We start from the raw sequence: 19,560 nt of genomic DNA, 5'->3' as shown, positions 1-19,560 counted from the left end.
CTGCGCAATGGATCATGTCACAGCACACAAATTCAAATTGACAGAGCAAGACAAAAAGAAACTAATTTAAACTTTATAGGGGCACAAAGAAGGTGTTGAAAGCAAAAAACCGTTTGAAGAGCGTACTTGAATGCCGGCGATAGTTTCGAATAAATCTCCCCGACTCCATTAATTAAGGGGTCAGATAAATAAAATTTTGAGTGTTGCTGTTTTTAGAAGGCGGCACGAGGCACGATGGCCTTATTTCGTGCAATGGTCGTAAATTAAGATGGCTAAATGTTTAATTTGAAATAATTTTCCATTTGTATGTATCGGGCGTCGTTACGGACGTGATGAGTCATACGAGGGTCGAAACCCTGCCAATTACGGGAGGGCACTTGTTAAATTAAAAACAGTTTGAGATAAAACAGACAGCGGGGGCCCAAGGAAGAATAGATTTGAAGTACGATTTATGTCGTGTACGGATACCTCTATAATCAGAGTAGCTGGTTGGTTTAGACGTCACAAGATGTGACAAGCCTATACCGGACTGGTTGCTCTATCTTATGGGCCAATGGTGAGCTTTGAGTTGAATTCTGTACAAAATTTTATTTCAACGCGGGCCGTGTCCGACCATTGTTGGTACTCGATATTTGTGTCTGTAGCACAAATTCATCATTTTACAAGATGATCCTTTGCCATCTCTTACATTTTACATATGATGAAGAAACCGTGGTTCGCCCTACGCATTTTAATACGTGAACAAAATCATCGCGTTACATCATCGCTGCTCTCAGCATTTCCTCTATACTTCATAAATATCAACCTTCAATTATAAATTGTGTGATCATGGTAGTATCACATGAAATCTCGCTGTATTGAAATAGCAATCACATGTTTCCGAGAGATAAGTCCTCGTTTTCTGATTTGTTACTCTGCCCGAAAGCAAAGTGAATTTAAGTTTTGCCGGCCATTCTTCATGTTTCAAGGTTATGACCAATGTCATCGACTTTTCAAATACTACAAAGTCGCCAAAGATAAAGCAAAAATGGCAGCGACTGTGTTCCTTTAAGGGGAAGACTGAAGTTCACGACTTTTCAGCTCCCGATAGCTAAAAATCCGTACAGATTGGCGGATTGATGTCTCCCTCGCCGACTGTCGTCTGTGGTGTCCGCCTTGCATACCACGGGGCTCGTTAAAGGAGTCATAGATACCGGAGATGTTGCGCTATCTGCTGAATCGATTGAAATGCGTGACACCTCGCACACTGCGCTGCATCAATCATCGCCATGCTTGATTTGCACTTGGCAGAGGGGGTTTGCAATACCCGTATGTAACATCCAGGCCACGAGCGAGCCGTTAGACATCAAAATGTGTTCCCTTTATCCGCGTTTGAAATGACGCAGGTGCCCCAACGAAAACAAACAAAAATCATCGTCTGAACGCCACGGATCTTTAACAGATATGTTATCATCTAATTCCCGACACTGTTTGTCAACACCCCCCACACGACTCCTCGTATAATCCATGGTGGTTGTCGTCTATCTCGAAAAAGTGCAGACCCTCAACAAGCTGACAGTTCAATCCTTCCTAAATGTTCAGAATATCAGATTATATGTGCAGCTTTCTGTGTATTCAAGAAGAAGAATTCGCTTGGTCTCAGCGACAGATTTTTTGTTTATATTTGATTTCTGTCTGTTGATAATGTCTTGATCATATGTGTGCGACCATGGTTACATCCATGGTGCGACCTATCTCAGACCCGTTTCCTGACGTGTCTACTGGCAGTTCGAGAGTAAACAACAATGGCAATTGTTTTCGGCACCGCTACTCATCTACGTCAAGTTTGGTCTGTAACACCTGGCGCTATATCACGAGATGCTGATTATCTGTGGGTCGTGGGCCGTTAATTTCGCCTTTCCAATCGACGAAAGGATCTGGTGAGGCAATGCGGGATCGAGTACAGACCTCCTCGGTGGTCAAAATTGCTGCAGTATTAATACAACACAAGAAACAGCAAACAGACTTTCAGCAAGCCAGCTATGCAAGATTTGACGTACATTTTGGAGAAATCATTATTATTAATTGCTTCTTGGCCTATGTCTATCGTTGGCACCGCCCGATCGGGCATCGCTATGCTGCGTCGTAGAATAAATCAAGAAGGTGACGAGAATAAAAATAGAAAATGGAACTAGTACACGAACAAAACAACCCATCTTATTTACACAACGTGACAAATATTTGATGAACTCCCGTCTCCGGAAAATAAAACATGAAGAAACTGCGACAGGCTTCCTTGTTTTTAACGGAAAAAATAAAAAAGAGAAATTCTTCGGCGGCTAAGACATACGTAGGAGTTGTTGAAAATAAATCTAAAGTGACTGCATTTTGACAAACCCTCAAGAACTAAAAAACAGCAACTTGCATCCATTCAGCCTTCCATCCAGACGGTCATAAACACATACATACATACATACATACATACATACATACATACATACATACATACATACATACATACATACATACATCTGCTGCTTGTTTACAACGTGGAATGTTACAGAAAAACAAAGAGAGAATGGATTGTTTACATCTAGATACCTACACGGACAAAACACGATGCAATGCATTTTGAATATCTTTATTCGAAACAATTGGTGGTGACCCCGACTCCCTCCCCACTCCATAACGTCTAAAATCCCATTGTTCACTTATAGGGGAGGCAGAATGGTTGAAATATTTGCGTACAATAGAGACAGACACAATCGTGTTCAGTCGAAAAGCCAGGCATAGAACAAGGCAAGGCCGTCCATCATTGTCGATTTTGTCCAAAGTAGTGTTATTGATAATATCAACATGTGCATGTGTCTGATCAACAAACGGGTGTCAATGAACGGTCCAGTCTTGGCGTTCGACCACGCGAAAAGATGAAGCAAACTTGGTTGAGCTTATAGGATTCATTTTCAAGGGCGATGCTACTGATGCTATGCCTTGTACATGTCAATATGGTCTATAAGAGTCACATGACTGATCTAGGCCTTCTCGTCCGCGGATAACTACCATTGGTCACTCGCCTTTCAGTCAAACGAACTCAAAATATGAATTATTTTTAGAAAGGTCGAACCGCTGTTCAAGTTACAACATTTTCAAACATCGTTTATCGACCTGTATTTATGAAGCTAGCTGTGAAACATTCACGCATATCACTGAGATTTATCACAAAGTATACGATTTCTTTACCCACGCCCTCGGCGAATAGTTCGCATCGAGAGAGTGGTTGTTTGTGAAACGAGTACGGCTGTCTAACCAACATTTTATTTGGTTAATTTTAATATCTCTCCTGAAAGATGTGGTGGGGATCAATGGCAAGCCGTGCAACAGGGGATGATATTTCAATCGCATCAATTTTTCCAAATCATGCATACTAAATGCACGCACTGAAATCAAGATATGCGCCCCAGGCGGACGTGTAGATCCAAATTATTGTCTTTTTGATATGATCTTCTTGTTGTGTGGTATTATTGTCGTTGTTCTTGTTACTGAAAAGGAGATATAATAATGTAATGGAAACCATGCTATGGTAATATTGAAACCATTTTAATGTGATTGCCTATATTCGTGGCAACAAAAGGTTCATGAAAATGAGAACGCTGATCCGACTCAAAATAGTAAACTAACCACAGCGATTTCTGCTATGTAAAGGATAATTTTGAAATGCGGGAAAAAACGAAATCAATATTTTACAAGCAGCTTCGATAGACAAAACACTATAAGCCATGGATAGGCCGAGAGGGACGTATATAGGACATCGTGTAAAATAGCCACAATTGTCGTCATCGTTGTTGCCATGATCAGCAGTGATTGTACGTCATCCAGTTCACCAAATATAGGCCGTTTTGTTGAGGGTTGGTCAGCTTGGGAGTGGGAGCGATGACCGTTTGACCCCCCGCGCAGTCAACAGCGATTTTATAGTATCGATAGCCCGTCCTTCCTGTCCAATTGCGGATGTATTAAAATATAAATATTTTTCATTTTTCATGGTTTATTTTAATAATGTCACACATTGATTCGCATTTATTTTGCCGGAGTCTACAGGACTTGACCAGTAAGTCAACAGCGCATACAACAATGGTTCAAAATTTAAGTATACACGGGGCGATTTACTTTGTACTCCCTACGATGTGAGTTTTAAGGTTTATTGTATTTTTTATTGCAGTGGCCTTCAAAGTTATGGCAGGTATTCCAATCCGAAGGTCAAAACGGACAATCGTGCACTGCATCGCTTCGCTCGATGTCAGAGCTCGGCACACGCCAATGTCCGTTGATTTTTACCATTGAGCTGTTATCGAAAGCGTATAGCGTTTCTGTCTTCCGCTATTATGTCGTTCTGGAAAGCGCAAATCTCTTTATGAGAACCATTCGCGCCTCTGAAATGGGAGAGTTGAGGAGCTCTGCAATCCGACAGAGGGACTATTTATTGACAGAACCGAAGCTCCGTCCGGTGCGGGTTGAGATTATGAACAATTCGAAACACTGCAGACGAACCGAATGGCGAGAAGAATATGATAATTTTGCAATTTCAGAATTGTACATGTCACATGATTTCGGAAAGGAGAGGGGGCCTTGGTCTTTATCAGTGTTGCCACCTTTACCCAAGGTCAAAGTTTCCGATATTTTATCTGACTCACCACCTTCATGCTTCAACTATGAAGGTTACTTGAATCATGGGCCAAACATATGTAGGTATGCGCGATTTGATAACTTGAGCAGAGCACGCGGGACGAAGGACGGTAAACAGTCAAATAGCCGCGGCCGACATATCAAAAGAAATGTGAAGTTTGTGCAAGGACTAGAATAAGAAAAACTAAAGTCGTTAATTACAGTATAGTCTTGGAAGACAAACTCCTTTGTCTTACCTTTGCATTGTCTTATTGGCATACAAATTAACTCTTAACGACTTCCACGCCTTCCCATCATTCATTCCCCTCCCACAGTTCACACCAAAAAAAAAAGCGCGGGAATACATAGAAGATATAGTTTATGTTTGTTTGTAATGTTGGTCCTTTGTGACCAGTCCTTGCGGTTGCTAGCAGCGACGAGATCGGAATCAACTGACGGACGACAACAACGGGACAAAGAAACAGCTACACGCTCGTAAACTAACAGCTTTTCAGTTTACCCATACGGGCTGACGTGTGTTGAGGGACTGTGGTTTTAACCCGCGACGGAGGTGTCCATGCTGCAGCTGCGTGTAGTGAAAACTCACAGAGCATGACGCAATGCTTACTGAACAGAGAAAGCATGGCAGATTTAAGAATATGTATTAGTGTGTGGTTCAGGTGAACAAACCAAGAAAAGCCCATACAACCGATTTTCCGTCAGACTTTTTGTAACAATACAAAGAACTGAACAAATGTTGCTCTGCTAGCAGTATATGGAAATGTTGGTGATGTCATTGCCTTTTCGACTGAAAAATACAAACCTTTATAATGAAATGCAATATTTCATACATGATCGGAATTTGTTAGACCTTTCTGAAAGGTAGGCGCCCCGAAGCTAGGCCAAACTCGACAGTCATTCATGCTAATAACAAAGGGAATACGCTATTGTCATTTTCCCTTACAGAGAATGAATGGAAAAAACCGAAAGGGAAAAACCAAACACCCATCTTTTCAGGCCACGTCGCCTGGACATCAAAAAGTCTAAACTTGCGTAATAGGGGAAAAAAGCGTGGTAAGACTTTTTCCACTTGTATTTCGATTGCTTCAACGAACTGCAAGAGGTATACAGTTAACCAATTGTCGCATAGTGTCCCGGTGATCTCATATCGTGCGAGAAGCGGTGAACGTGGATGAGCCTCGCCCTGTCTCCAAGGGATCGTAAAAGCAGCGCCACAGGGTACTTAATCGGCACTTTAAAAGTTCAAACTTCTTCACTGAGCCACGTATAACTCTTTCGAAACCGCAAAGTTCTTGTGAAGGCATGCATACGCAACACATTAACCAAACTTTTCTTGTTTTGTCTTTGCTCAGCCGGTGCAATTTGGCACAAATTGACCAAACAGGTGAACGGAATCGGCCTGAATAGAACAATTAGCAGCGAACTCTCTCTTGCATAACTTCGGAAGCGCCGAGTTTTCGGCCAGGAGTTTCGAAGTAGCACTTCGATGGGACCGTGTGTAATTTTCTAAAATAGATTCGTCTACTATGCTGGTGACGTGTTTGTTCCCATGAGAAAGTTTCAGACATACTAGCGACACTTCAGTGAGATTCAGCAACACAATTTGTTGGATGTATAGGTGGGGCCCTAAACCACCGCATGCAGGTGTAAGGCCCATACTGACATCTCCATAGGGGGCCGAAGAGAGTTTTGGCCACCATTCTATTTCCAGAAACCGCTTCATGTGGAGCTAATGAATTTACCGATGTGGACAATTCATTATAAACGAATCAAGACAGTATTAAAGCTGACATTATGCTGAGTTCGATCACACATTCACAGTCCAAACATTCATTCAAAGCTTCAAAACGTCACGTGTACCACTGTGTCAAATTAATTTTATACCTTCCCACACATGCACTGATACACATTATTGTTTCCAACTTACTCATCCCATCTCGACTATCCAATGCGTTAAATAAACGGTCACAAATCTACGAGACACACGATCCGAATAAATTATGCGAACACACCCATCTCATCCCGTATCACTTTGCATTGCATCTCGTTATGCATACCAAATCTACAAATCATAGATTCCATGGAAAGTCCAAATTTGATCTCAATTTCCCCAAGGCCGAGTCGTCCCGAATCGCCCTAGGCTTGACAGCGCACAAGATGAACTTCTGTCACGTGTACGCATATCACAATCCGTCAATTTACAGCCTCCCAGTGGGTAGAAGTCATTTATGATTTAGTTGTATGTGATGTTTGATCGAACATTACTGATCTTTCAAAGCTGTATGGCAATAGTAATATTTTAAGGTGACGTGCTCCTGGGTGACTCTCAATTGTCAGAAACGATATTGTTTTTTTGTTTTTTTTGGAAGGGGGGGTTTACCACTCATGAGGGGGGGGTCATTTTGAAGCACATGTAGAAATAAAATTCTACTGGCTTATTTTTGTGAATCTTAGCCCACAAAGAAACACAGATGGCGGCCATTTTGAATTTTAAGTGTCGGGAAATATTGGGTAGTTTGTTTCTCTGGTACCAAATTTTGCTAAGTGACTCCGGCCTAATTGTTATTCTTGAGAAGGGAAATGGTTTAAAATTTCCTAACGGAGAGTTTGTGCAAAAGTCTTTCAATTTTGAGGCACCTACTACCTGAAATATTTTATCATATAGCAACAATACATGCTGTCTGCGTGTACTGATGAAGAAACACAAAAAATATGACTGCAGTCACAGATAGATGCATCCTGCGTTTAGCTATTTCCACTGTAATTTGGCAGCAGAAACCGTATGTATCACTGCGTGCGTTTTTACTTCGCAGTCCTGAACCCTAATTGCCTGCGCATGCCAATAATAAGCTTACACCGCACATCTCTCAGACTGTTCACAGGCGGCGTGCCACGAAATTTGCATAGAGCTCGGGGAATATTTTTGGTAAACTATATATTTCTTATCACCATTGCTTTCCTTATGGGGAGGAGAGGAGTTGGTTCATGAATCACGTGATGATAGTCATATCGCCTGGAGAGGCACTTTGTCTTCGGAGTCACACATTTTGCTACCACCCCTTGTCAATGGAATATATTTCGGTTCAATATGTGTACAGATTCTGTCCTATAAATATTTCACTACAAATAGAAAGGGCAGATTGCGCTGTCAGCCGGCACTCTTACACTGCTGTCCCGGTGTCATAAATACAGCGAGTGCAATCATAGACCCTCGAGATCTCGAGGGTCTATGGAGCAATGCAATGTGTCGAGTCACGCAATGTGTCGAGTTTCAAAGCCGCTCACTTTCCGGGAAAGCCAAACAGAAATTCATCAAAATGCATACACGCAAACGTGGATCATCACAGTATTGCATAAGATTTTAGCGGGGTATGCTTGTAGGCTTGTCTCAGCCTTGGGCTCGAACCTTGTCGAAGCGGCTAATCCCACGAGTAGTGCCCAGGGTCAGCTGTAAGCCTGAAAAACTGCTTTCCAAGACAGGCAAACAAAAGACGGCTCCCTCAAATACACCTATAACTACAACAAAACATAAGCTACAAAACATTTCTGTAATCCCCTACTCTAAGATTTGGCCTCTAGGCCTAAGTTTTGCCAAATATACTGTTGCTCTTCGTTCTGAGAGAGAGAGAGAGAGAGAGAGAGAGAGAGAGAGCCTATCAACACAATGTTACACTCTATCGTGCCCATATTAGAAATATTAGAAGAGGGTATTTCATCTACTCTATATAACACATAATGTGATAGGCCTGTAGGCCTATGCCTTTATGTCATCATCTTCTTCAGCATACCGTTATCAAATCTCTCTTCACCGGGCTCAACATGATCTCACCATCTTCTCATATCATCAAATTACACACAGCCTCGTCCCAAGAGATCACCATCATTAAAGCCGTTTAATTTCCTTTTCTTGACCTGCATGTCTTCCCTGACTGCTATGAGCATGCTCTCGTATGTTCTCGCTCAAGTCTCGTCCGACACGTTTCCGCGCGTGAGTTGTCGTTGTGATGAGCGCAGGTGAAGATGCGACCAAGCGTCCCCAGAAACCCTAACGATTTCGGCCTTAAAGTTCTCCAATTTGCGCATATCGCATACAATAAACTAAAGTTATGCTTACTGATGTACATAACATGACTTATTGCTACTTTACAAGGAGCGGAAAAGGACGAAACTGTAACAAAAAATTTCAAGCATAATCACAAAATTGATCCTATAGGCCTTTATGCTTTACCTTTCTCACGAAGATAGCTCAAACATGGCGGTGTGAACGTTACTATGTTAAAAGATGTCTACTTTTACAGACCTTTTGGTCACAAATCCCCAATTGCCTTTGCCCGAATCAAAGTGACATCTTGACATTATTATTATGTTATTTCTGACTTTAAACAAGAAAGCAGAGTCGGTGGACAGCCACGGCGCCGGCGAAGCCTTGTCGACGTCCGACAAATCGTCTCCACCTTCCAAAGTTACAGAACCGAGGCGTCGGCCCGGTCCATGACTTGCCACCTGTTGATTGTCGTCGGCTACCTCGATGGCTGGTTATCAAATGCCAATTATTATAAATGGAGAGCGTGCAAGAACACGAAGCGGTGCCTGGCGCGACCAAGTTGACCACAAAAAGTCAGTACGGCCCAATTAGACTTGTTTAATGGATATCACTTACAAATCTCGTTAAGATTTGTTGACGGTGCTGCGATAACGTAACATTCTGCATATAAATGTTACGGTTATGAATGTGTCATCACACGTTAAAACTCGTTGTCTTCAGGTGAATCCACGTGTCCTCGTCGAAGGGGAAAAGCAGTGCATACATTGATCTATTTACATGTAAAAGACCGCCTGACCAAAGATAAGAACTCTCTGTCTGTCTGTCAGTTTCCCCCTCCCCCCAAAATCAATCCGGGGAGTGAGACCATAAACCCTGGAGACGTCGAGACGACCGATATTTATTTGTCAATCACTGTATACGTTGTATCAGCAACAATACCAAATGGACAAAAAACCTTATACGGAGTGTCAACTTTGGCTCTCTTCGTATGAGTTTATGGAGTTTCGCGGCCGCGAGTGACTTTTCCACTGGTAACAAGCGGTGAAGGAAAATTCACCGGTCGATAACTCACTGCCTTTGTTCTCCATCACCACCGAAACAAAGCGGTGTCGATGGCGCCACGCTGTGAGTAAACTGCACGGCCCATGGGTTGCTCCTCCTCTGGCCGAAACAACCCCCAAACGGTGTCTCTGCTGCGGTCAAGCGGCGTGCATAGGGGCCAATTAGCACGATCACACAAAAGATCATAAATTGCTGATCTGTTGACCTCTTGTACCCGACTTCAAATGAAGGTGTAATTACTGCATGTTGTATTATCCATCGATCTCCCTACTTTTGCGATTTCGTGTTCCTTCATAAGCTTATTCCGTAACTTACGGCTCGTCAACGAAGGGGAACGACGTTAGTTTGTTTTGCGGCGGTTTTTTTTTTTTATCTTATTTGGCACAGCCGAACGACTTCGATAATAGTGTTGTCTATAATGCCCAGGGAACAGCATCAATGTTAAGATGGTAATGTTTATAAACAACATCATGAGAAAATCTGATCACGGTGAGCGGGAGTGCTCATGAAATGCAAATTGGCAGATAAACATCAATATCGCAGATTAATCGATGAAATTCGAAGGGACAACCGTGTGCTGATAATAAAAAGGTTACAGATGGAGTAGTTACGTGACTCCCAAGATGACAAATTAATTGATATGAAGGAAAACAAGTATGACATGGAGTTCCGATTGTGTTTCTTTAACTTCGTTTTTCGAAATAGGATTCGCGAAGTAATGATGTCACGTGTCAAAGTTGCAATTTTTCATGTTTTCTTACAAGGGGGACTCTGTTGCCAAACCAATTTCTGCAATAAACTGTACAACTTGAAAGAGTACATTCTGTCATGTTGCAAAAGGCCAATCAGGATACAAAGCTACAGCAATCCTGCGCTCTGAACGTCCGTACCAAAACAGTCGTAGGTAAGCTTATTTGTTTGCTAGAATTTATGTCTGTAGGATGATTATAATAATTACCACGCCTCTCTCTTCGGAGCTCTCCTATGAAACAAATGGACTCATCTTGCAACCGATACAGGTGTACATGTGTTCGTGGGTGGGACACCCACCAGCAGACTATGCTTATCTGGGTTATTGATCACGTGGTACCATTGCACGAATATAGCCTAATATTTGGGTCTTTTGGTGTGATGGAGTCGACGGTATAGAGCGACCTTGAAGTTCCGCCGCCGTGACAAAAACACGGTAGTAGAACTTGAACCATGGCCATCATTATCAATAGAGGTCTAGGCCTATATCCCTAAGTCTGTTCAAATAATAGGCCAAAATGGCGGGGGAATCTGAGGAAAATTCCAAAGGACAATGAAATTTTGTGGCATTGCGTGGAGCAATAAGGTCAAATGCACCAAAGAAGAGACTAGCCTGCCATTTTTCGAAAAAACTTTGACGATGCGCATTTTGGCAATCGTGAACTTGCTGAAAACCTTCCGTCCGGCCGTGTACACGTACGTGTAGGTAGTGGTCAGTGATCATTGGTGCAGTCGAACAATGCAGGGGCAGCCTGCAAGCTTACAAGCTGATGGACATACGGCCCAGAACGAGCAATAGCGCCAGTGCCGTGAGATTCAGATTATGTGCACTTTTCACTTACGCAGTTTTGGATCTCAAGTAGGACTTTAGTCTCTCACTTTAGACACTCTTTTTTACCGTAATTTGATATGGTAAGAATTCGAAAAAAAGTGTCAATTATATGTTAATGTAAGCATGACAAATGCCAATCACACATCCCAGCGCCAATCAATGAAAAGATCGCGTGCAAAAATTTCGGGCGAACCTAAGCCGGATAACACTCCATTAGAGCTACGTTCGCAAAGTAGTTCTTCACTTTCGTCCTGAAGAGGGTATTAATACCTAAAAAAGCTGTTACATTCTAGGACACAAAATATCTTGAAGTGAACTCTTGTGGATTGCTTCGCCGTAAAATCCCGAGTTTGCGGGAAAATCGTGTTAGCGTGATGCGGATGGATATCCCTGAGAGTACACTCATACCGCACTATTATTGTAGTGTGGTGTTGCAAATTTGAAGAAAATACGATCAGTGAAGATTTGAATGTGTGTTTGCGGACGAACCGGACGAAATCTGGACTCTATGACGTGAAATCAACCAACTTTTTACTCATTTAAGGAATACCAGCGCACGTAGGAGTTGCCAAGATAGGGGGATGTAATTACCTACCCGAGATTTAGCTTGTGTTTGAGTGTGAATTTGACCAATGTTGTGCGCGTTGCAGGCAACAACCTGACCTGTGTAGTGTAGAGCTAGCGAGAGACAGCGGTTTACCGAATCCAAGCAGCGCTTGGCACAGTGCCCTGATCAAATCTATCAGTATCCCCACGTTTTTATCGTCGGACCTCTCCAGTTGTAGCTGGTGTAAGGTAGGTAAATCAGTAGAGGTTTTCCTGACCAAAATAGTACAGTTACAGTGGAAAGGGGTTGACAAATACTTGTCATAATAATACTGTCAGTGTTTTTGGCTATTATTCATGAAGGGACCGATCTTTACACGATCTAGCTCGGCGATTGTCAAGGTTTGATTTAGCCGGCTGCCTGTCCATCTCTACAAATTTAATAGTTTCGGGAAATAGAAACAGCGGTAATTTTAATGTAAACTGACCAACCTTTTAAATGGCATTCACGGGAGTAATATGAACGTGATAGCCGGTCCAGATACAAAACAAATTACGAATCCGAGGGTTTTCTTTTTGTATTATCGCTGAGAGGTCGTGTTTACATTTCTCAGCGAATATCCAGTGGCTTCGTGGCTAGGTGTGTTTTACAATTTTCATGTTCATAGTCATTGTCATCTCCAGTCAGTGTACAACAAGAAAAGACAGTTGTTGAAATATTTAAGTGAAAGCTGTCGCCAACCTCGATCGTATCTCTTTCAGACGAGTATTACTCAACATGGCTTTGGAGTGAATGAATACGGGCAGTGACGTTGTGTCACTGGATCGTCGCAAACGATGTGCGTGGGCCGAGTCTTAACTTGTGTCTTCTGCTTTGCTGTACCGTTCTTTCATGGCAGGTGTTTTCACCTAGCCTCGTCTGTAATAAATTCTCTCTTCTCCATTTTGTTCTCACTTCTTTCTGGTGACTTTTACTTCTGGTGCAAGTATGCCAGTAGCTTGTCTGCAGTACAGGGGAGTTTTTTCGCGGCAAGGCACAGCGGGGCTGCGGGGACCGATCGCACCCGTTACAGCGGCTTGTATTACGGGGCAGTGCCGGCGTATACGTTACCGGTCTTTTTGTATGCCAGATGAAAAGCATCAATAATTTGTTGAGTTTTGCGCATATTTGAAAACTACACTTTTCAGCCGCGTCGGCGGCCGTCCATTGTTGTTCGGAGTGTATGTTTGGAATTTCATGATCAGTATGATACAATTGACCTCGGATTATAAATGTGGAAAAATGCATGTTAAAATATTACGGATCCGTGACCAGCCGGGTACGGGTTCGTCCGTGGGCCGTGACGGTGTCATGGGGAATACGTGACAGGGAACATGATCTTGTGGTGATACGCTATGAAAATTGTCACATATGGTAAGAACTTGCTATAAAGTTCCAAAACCGTCTTGTTTACAAAACTAAGTGTATGTTGTCTGCGCATATATATCCTGCAAAACTCACGTGACCTCTGTTCGTATGTGTGGAAGCCGTGTTCAGGGATCGATGTCGCGTCAGTTGGACAGTTTCAAGGAAAGGGATAAGGATTGCTTTTGTTTTTCTTGGATTTGCGATGTGAAATGACAGACTACCTTCAGGTGAATAAAAAGAAATATGGTCAACCTACAAAAAGGAAAAACAAACTACGTTTTCTTGCAACGAAATGAATATGTATAGCTTGTGAAAAAATCATAGAAAAACAAGGGGATGAATAATACTCATACATGTACTTATATGTGCATCTATATATATATGTGTGTGTGTGTGTGTGTATCCATCCATCCATATATCTATGATATGTATTTAGATATGTAATGTATATGTAAATGTGACATTGTATCTACATATATTTTATATATACATACATTAGCCATGTTTCCGTGGCTATGTCATAAATATGTACCATTCAAAACTAAAAGCACACATCATTATATCGCCTTTATTTCTACAATGACAGCCACATAGGTGCTCACAGCAGAATATTTTCAAATAATTAATATATTCATATTAACATATGGAAATATATAGATACAGAAGTTCATTTAAATAGTTGCAGAGGTGAAAGACTCGCCATGTACAGTGACATCACTACTGTCGTGTTCTTAAAGCTGGAATTTGTTGGAATATGTGTACCTTTAAGACTAAGTTTAGGTATTTTGTTTTTAGATGGACTAGGGTGTAGGTTGTTTTTTTGTATTGCCTGTGTTTACCCACCAATTTCCTCAGCCTACCTGCCCTTGTTTAAAGAGACTGTGGTGATTCATTTGGTGTTTGCTCTGTGTCACATTGTCGGCCCTTTTCATATCTGCAATGCCTTTTGGAAGTTCTACAAACCAGGTTAGTGGGAAACGCAACCTACCTCACAAATATTCAAAACTTTTTTAATCTTCAAAAAAGGTGTCCATGAGGACAAAATGATGGCTGGTAGGGCGTTACGAAATCATATATAACTTTCAAAGCAGTGTGTCATCTATGCATGGACGGTGGCAATCAGAAAGGAAGCCCTTTGTTCGCTATTGTGTTCAGGAATGTGTAGTATGTCTACCATCCTTGGACTGTTTAGTTTTTCCAAAACTGAGGGAAAATGTCATGAAGTATGTTCATATTTTATTTGGTCTGTCACTGATATTTCACCAACATTGACATATTTTTTGTTTTGATGTTGTATATTCATACATCAGTACAATTTATGATTTTGATAATGATCTGCCGGATGTAACAAAACATTAAATTGACATATGCCATTTGGGTGTAGAATCATTTGAGCACAAGGGTATATCACGTAGGCTGTTGACCTTCGATCTAATGTGTGTTCCTGAATTTATGTCCTGAATGCCGATACTTCTATTTGGACAAAAATCCTTATCAAAGTTAATTTGCTATTCCCATCAGCTAAGTCTCACATGTGGTCCTTTGACAGAGAGAAAGATTGATGAACAGGTCGGGTTGGCATTCGGTTTATATGAATATGGGAATTAATTTTCTGTGTCTGCTGTGAACATTATGACACAGGGATGCCTATACACTTTTGCAGAGCTGGTGTACATTTGTGATTACTGGTTTGTATTACGAATAGTATGAAACCATTTTGTTTTGGCCTCTTACTTATTAAACTTTGTAAATTTTTGGGGACAGATTTTGTGTGGTTTCATTTAGGCTTGAGATTTTCTAGAGCATCAGGTAGTGTTCTGTAGGTTCAGATATTACCACAGAGATCAGAAAAATTTTGAAGAAGTGACATTCATTTTTGGTTGTACCTCACGCCTTTCTATGAAAAGAAATAACTTTTCTTTTTCTTGTAAAAACAAAAACTTGTCAAATCCAGAGAATGCAGGAGAGATATATAGTATTACCAATTGATCATTTTTATATGATTTCCATTCAAATGAAAGTGATATTCAGACAACAGAGGATTGTCTGTTCAGTATGTCATCCCTACATGTAAATGTATTTCTTTAAAAGTCATCGTACAGTGTTTGTCTCAATTTTGAAGTTCTGGACATTTCCTAGGAACACTCAGCTGTGAAGCCTTTCACAGTACACGCATGGTGTGTGGAATTGTTTGAAGACAGGCCAAGTTTTCTTTTGGTTTAGATCAACAAAAGGGTAGCTAGTGCATGACTGCGAGCAGTTTCCTTAGCCTTGAACCCTTATCGTATCTTTTTTTGCATTTTTAGAGTGTGGAGGACAATGTAGTCAACTAGATAAAGGGTGTGTTTTTGTCACAGCAAATGGCTGGACTCTTATCGCTCATTCTATTTTGCATCTCCTCCCTGTTGTGGTATTATTGGCGTGTTGTTGAGATGGATTTGAGGAGTCTATTCACAGACCTGAAGGGAACATAGATTGTTTGAACTTAATAATTTCAAAAAGGTAGTAGGCAGTTTTGATCATAGGCTAGACAGACGTATTCCCTTTCTTTCAACTCATATGTACCTTTCCCAAAAATGTTTGGCTTCATTTCCTATTTCAAAGGGATGAGAAACCTCCACTGACTTATGCATGTGTTAACATAGTTGTAAAACACAATGATATTGCCTCCCCATCAAAAATGTACATGTGCCTCCAGGACTCCGCAATTTGAAGCTGTACTGTACAAATGGATGGTCGTACAGAATACCTGACCAGCTGTACTTGCAAAGGTTAAAACTGGTCAAGATGGTTACCAAGGCAGTGTTTGTCATACCATGGCACTGTTTGCCCCGCAGGCCCAAGCCATTGAGTTTGATATTAGTCTGCATTTTAGTGATTAGAATTAAAAAAGAAAATATGATTAGAGAATTTGAAACCCCATAGTTCGTGAGAGAACAATGTGTTCTGACATGCTCATAAATAAATCTACGCCAAAACAAATGAGCTATTTAAGAGGTGTACGTACAAGTACCTTGTGACGCATTTTAAAATGTTGGTATGGGTTAGAAAGGATACTGGCATGGTTTTTGTGTATTTGGGATGCATGGATCAAGGTACAACGTACATAACTTGCAAAGTTTTGTTGTGGAAACACCCAAATGTTATTTCCAACTGTGAGCTACAACTAGGTACACAGGCTTAAACTAATCCTGTTGCCAGTTGGGAAAAAGAAAGGAAGGACTGTGAAATGGGAAGGGTTTGGGATAACGTAAGTTAAGTGGTTCCAATTGGCTTTCTCAGCTGTGATTGACTAGATCAACAGAATAGAAATAATTAAATGAATGGAGGTGGCGAAGGTTGTGCAAAAGAATGTTGGCTATCTTGATGAACTAGTCCCCTATTCAAAGGGTTTGAAAACAGAAAAAGCTAATGAGTTAGCTGGCTTTACAGTACCGTTCTGTGCAGTGGAAGGTAGCGGCGTTACATCATATCGTTCCCCCTGTTAGCATAAAAATGCAATCTAACACCATAAATTACTGTGTCATGTACCAATTTTATGATGCTGGAAAATCAAACTAATTTCTGTAACATGTGTAATGTGCTTTCTTCGTGCTAAGTAGAATGCAAGTCACTTAATGTCAATATTGGTTGAGGTGCAAGGGGAATATGAAAGGGATTCAAAAAGCGTCGGCTCTCTCAATAGTCAAAGCGTTTGCCCTGGGGCATTTGGAAAAGGAAAAATAGTGAATTGTGGGAAAATTAGGGAAAAAAGGTCCCGATGGTTGAACGAACACAGATAAAGGTTACTGCGGAATAATTGTAGTACCTGTGTGCAATGTCGAGAGAAAAGTATGCTTCAGATGTTTTTTCGTGGTCCATACATCGTGTAGAGTGTGTTTTATGAATTTTTTGGGCTGGTTTAGGATTGATGAGTGGGCCCACACAAGTGTATACATGTTTTGAGGTTTAGTCAGCTATTTGTAAACAAAATAACTGTATCTTTGGAGATGACCGGAGTGTTGAGAGGGGGTCAGCAAGGTATACCACAGTGTTTTCTCTAGATTGGCCCTCATGGGGTTGTCCGTGGGACTGAATGGTTTCAGGTTTTTGAAAGGCTTGGGTTTACTGAGAAGAGCATGTTAATGTTAGCTAAATGCAGTGATTTAGCTGTGTTTTGTCATTCCAGTGAAGGCATTTTGCACTGAGGAATTCCAGTGATTTCATACACCAACAAGTGCGAAGAATGACACAAGACATGTTTTTTGTATGTTACCCACCAATATGCGGGGACCGGTTGAATAGCCACCCCATTGTGGGGCACATGAATGTTTCCTTTGGGAGAAGAACACGGTAAAGTGTTGTCAGGGATTCAGTCTTCAAGGCCCAACTGAAGGCCATTGTTGGTTGGAATGCTTGAGTTTTTGCTGTGATTTTTTTTTTTGGTGAAAAACAAGTATTGTGTATATGTATATGTGTGTCTGATGTTGTAGAAATCACAGTCAGGAGAGGAACGCAAATACACAGAGACTTCTGACTCAGTGTGGCTGATTGTGTAGAGTCCCACCATTAGAGTGCATTGTCGTACCAAAAGTCTGTAAAAAGGTGTGTAATGATACTTTTTATAGATGTTGAAAAATAGGTTCCCAATAATACAAGGCGTGGGTGATGATTTAAGGCAGATGATGAGATGTTATTATTTACTCAAGAGGGAAACAACAATATGGTAGGGACTTACAATGTATCATACTTGAATATTTGTGACATTGTAATTGTTAAGGGCCAAGTTGTCATTCCCATTCTTATGTAGCAAGACTCAGGTACAAGGGAACCAGTCTCCATTGTTCATCAGGGTACTACACAGTCACTGATCAACTGCTGGACTTAAACTTCTAGAACAATTTATCATTGTATGATCATTTCTTTTTGCACCTCCAGGCTAAACAATATCCCACAATGCCAAACAGGAAGTCAGTAACTGCAAGAATGTGAATTTAATGATGGGCTAGCCTCAGAGTTCGGGAGACAAATAACTGTGTGCTTTCCACATGACCAGTCAGCTGTAAACTCTCCCATATTTGTACTTTGTGCTAGTCTGGTAAATAAATGGTGTCACAGGTTCCATTATTTTGGCCCTGCAAGAAAACAGCCTATCACAGGAAATTTCAATTTGTACAGTTTCAGAGAGGTTGCTCTTGTCCATTGCCAGCTGCTATGAGTCAGGTTATGGACATGATACGCGAAGCTTCAGCATCAAACAGAATTCTGTCCTAGTTGTGTTCATGAGCAAGTGTTCACATGGGTGCCACAAAAGACTGTTGGCTCACTGGAAATTGATTTGTCAGTATAGATTGATAACAACCTAGCCATCTACTTCTGTGGTAGTGTGAAATGAAGAAGGCTTGCAAAGACACTTGGCACTTTGTAGGTGTTATGTAAAGCATGAAATTTGGATTTATAAGAGAAACCATTGTCAGATGTGCCGGTTGCATGCAACTTGCCGCGGTACAGATACACCGTCTACTCTACTGTGAACTGTGTGTATTGCGCATTGTTCTGTAGAATTCCTTCCGTTACATTACGTAACATTAATCAAATTGTTGGGGAAGCCGTTTTGTTCGTTAACATGGCTAGCTCTGCGGATTATTGTTTAATTATAAAGCTGATTACCCTTATACATATATTAGGAATATTATCAATATTTTAAAGGAAATTTTTCAAAAGTTAAGCCTGTCTTTCTACAATTTGACATTGATTTGTTTGCGAAGATTAATAATGGACCCGGAAGAAACTGCTCAGGCCCTAATCCTCTCAGTCAACAAAATCTATCTCTTGCAGTGGAAAAATCAATAGAGACATGACATTTTGTAGCCATGTAGGTATTTAGTATCATTGACAGACTGGTGCCTATTTCCCGTTTCGTGCATCTCACAATACGTGGTTGCGTCTCCGATGCACATCTCACCATTAATATTAATTTGAAAAGTCCAGACATAAATTGTTGAATGTAGCACTTTCAGCTAGTGATAGGTGTTGGAAGTTGAGGAACTTGTCTCACAAGTGACCCAGTGTGTGACTGGGATGAGCCTTGCTGTCTAGGACTTGCAACATTCCCAGGACACACCCAATTTTCAGGTATTTTTAGACTCGTGTTAGACTGTGTGTCAATTTTCAAAATTTTAGGTCATTTTAGTGTTTCAGTTTTAGTTTTAGATCGTAGGTGTTTTATTCTTAGGGGTCGATGATTGTAGAGTAAAGCTTGCATCTTATTGACATACT

General features: G+C 41.1%; 1 protein-coding gene across 1 annotated transcript in view; it reads left to right on the top strand.

The window, feature by feature from the left end:
* Positions 1–11,644: 11,644 nt before the first annotated feature.
* The window catches only part of LOC139138549 (receptor-type tyrosine-protein phosphatase delta-like), a 70,528-nt gene continuing 62,612 nt past the window's right edge, over positions 11,645–19,560 (top strand). The window contains 1 exon segment of the mRNA XM_070706969.1: positions 11,645–12,143. The gene's annotated coding sequence lies outside the window, so the exon portion shown is untranslated.

The sequence above is a fragment of the Ptychodera flava genome, chromosome 8, assembly GCF_041260155.1.
Source record: "Ptychodera flava strain L36383 chromosome 8, AS_Pfla_20210202, whole genome shotgun sequence".
Taxonomy (NCBI): Eukaryota; Metazoa; Hemichordata; class Enteropneusta; family Ptychoderidae; genus Ptychodera; species Ptychodera flava.
The sequence above is the reverse complement of the archived record's forward strand: the minus strand, read 5'-3'. Positions and strand labels throughout refer to the sequence as shown.